This window comes from Lepus europaeus, chromosome 18 (genome assembly GCF_033115175.1).
Source record: "Lepus europaeus isolate LE1 chromosome 18, mLepTim1.pri, whole genome shotgun sequence".
NCBI lineage: Eukaryota > Metazoa > Chordata > Mammalia > Lagomorpha > Leporidae > Lepus > Lepus europaeus.
The window spans coordinates 18,154,722-18,157,124 of NC_084844.1; positions in this window are offsets into that span (position 1 = coordinate 18,154,722).

Below are 2,403 nucleotides of genomic sequence, written 5' to 3' on the forward strand. Positions count from 1 at the left end.
CCCTGGTCCCCGCGCTCATCCCTACGCCTGGGTGCCCTTCCAGACCACCCCGCAAGTCGGAGCGCGCGCTTCCCTCTTGTTCAAGTCATGACTGAACACGGATGAGGCACAGAAAGGACTTGTTGGCAAAGCTCAGTGGACTCTGCACGGGACACCAGTGTGTGTCAGCCGCCGCCCTGGGCCACTGTCCCGGGCCCCGGGCCCATCCTCCACCCCACGCTCAGCCCCAAGCTATCTCCAGGTGTCTACGCTGAGACCCGAAGAGGCAGACAGACTTGCTTGTGGTGCTTTTCCAGACTTTCATTATATTTTTGTTACATAGTCACTGTAGGAAAAATTCAGAAAATACAGATAAGCAATACAAAAAAATTAATTGGCCATAATTTCGCCACCTGGAGATAAACACGATCAGATATTTTTCTCTCTGCACGTAGAAACTCATGCTTTTCAAAGTGACTGCATGCTGTACAAATGGTTTTGTGATTTGCTTTTTTCATTGCACAATATGTTGTGAACATCTTTCCATATCAATAAATATTTATCTCCGTCATCATGTTAACAGCTGCATGGTTTTCCACTATTTGTGTTCATTTACCAAGCCCTATTTTTGGGTCCTCTCTGCCTCTCGCTCTGTCCCAAACCACTCTGATGCACATCTGTCCCAGGCAGACACAGCCAGCAGAGAGGGGCAGGCCCTCTGCACTCCCAACCCCCACCCGGCCCCCATCTTCCCAGCCTGGCTCAGGCTCCGTTCTCTGGGCCACCTCCTCTCCTGCTTTCCCATCCAAAAGGGCCCCAGTGTCTGAAATCTCAGACTAAACTCTAGGCTGACATCTAGAATACAGGGCAGCAGGCTGCCAGCCGTGGAGAGAGGTGCCTGGACATCCCTCCGCAGAGCCTACAGCCAAGCCATGGCCCGCTCAGGCCGAGGTGGGAAGATGATGACCTCCCCATGTCCCTCTCCTGCATCAGAATCTTGCAGATGACCTCCTGTCTGTACAGCAAAAGCCCAAATGCCTCCCAGGACAGACTGACCCCACCTCTGGCTTCAAGCCACACCCCGGGTGCCTCGTGGTTTCCAAAGATGCCAGCCTGGGGTCAGGTGGCCGTCCTGCCACTTTACTGCAGCCACTGGCTCTTTCTATATCCTCCGACCCCTTGCCCAGTGCCTGGCACAGCCTGGCGGTCAGCAAGCTGGGAGGGATGAAGAGAACAGGAGTCTCTGGCTGACCCCTAGGTGACATCCCTGAGGAAGTGAACTGGGCCCTGTGGCCACTAGATGGCAGTGCTCGGCTGCCCAGGTCTGAGCGAGAGCAGCAGCTGCAGTTCAGAGGCCGGGAGAACGTGGGTCCCATAGCTGCAGGAGGGTTTGCTAGAGCCCACATCCGTATCACCCAGAGGGATCACCCCTTTCTTTCTAGACTTGCCTCTGACTGCCATGGCCGTGCCCTCTAGGGGAGAGAGTGAGCTTGGCCTCTCGGCAGCTGTGCGAAGGCTTGCATGACTGCGGGTAGCGTCTCTCGGTCTGCATATCTACATCTGTCAAGTGGGGACACGATGCCTACCTCCAAGGTGAATCTGGGGATAGAATCAGCGCATGTTGCACACAGCAGGTGTCTGGCAAGTTGGGGGGCTCTCATTTAAACACTCAGCAAGTGCTTTGCTTATTGGCAGGTGGCGTGTTAGTGCATCTCTGATGATGCTGGCCCCATGGCAGGAGTGGGAGCAGGGTCTCTTGGGGGGTGTCCTGTCCTACCGACTCACTAGTGTGTGTGCAAGTTGCCCTCCCACACACGCACACACAGGCAGTTAGTAACCTGGCAGTGTGGACAGGACAAAGGGGCTGCAGCCAGTGAAGAAAGGGTGGGAGTCAGCACCATTTGCCCCCAGGAAACAGGCTGTTGTGACTTCAGGCCTCCCAGGGGACACGTGCAAGTTCTCTCCAACTGCCCTGGAGATGGAGTGGAGGCTGTTTCCTAATGCACTTTCTTTTAATTTGTTTTTTATTTATTTAATTTATTTATTTTTTTATTTTTTTGACAGGCAGAGTGGACAGTGAGAGACAGAGACAGAGAGAAAGGTCTTCCTTTTTGCCGTTGGTTCACCTTCCAATGGCCGCTGCGGTTGGCGCGCTGTGGCCGGCGCACCGTGCTGATCCGATGGCAGGAGCCAGGGGCTTATCCTGGTCTCCCATGGGGTGCAGGACCCAAGCACTTGGGCCATCCTCCACTGCACTCCCTGGCCACAGCAGAGAGCTGGCCTGGAAGAGGGGCAACCAGGACAGGATCGGTGCCCCGACCGGGACTAGAACCTGGTGTGCCGGCGCCGCAAGGCAGAGGATTAGCCTAGTGAGCCGCGGCGCCGGCCTTAATTTTTTTTTTTATATTATTTAAAAGGTAGGGA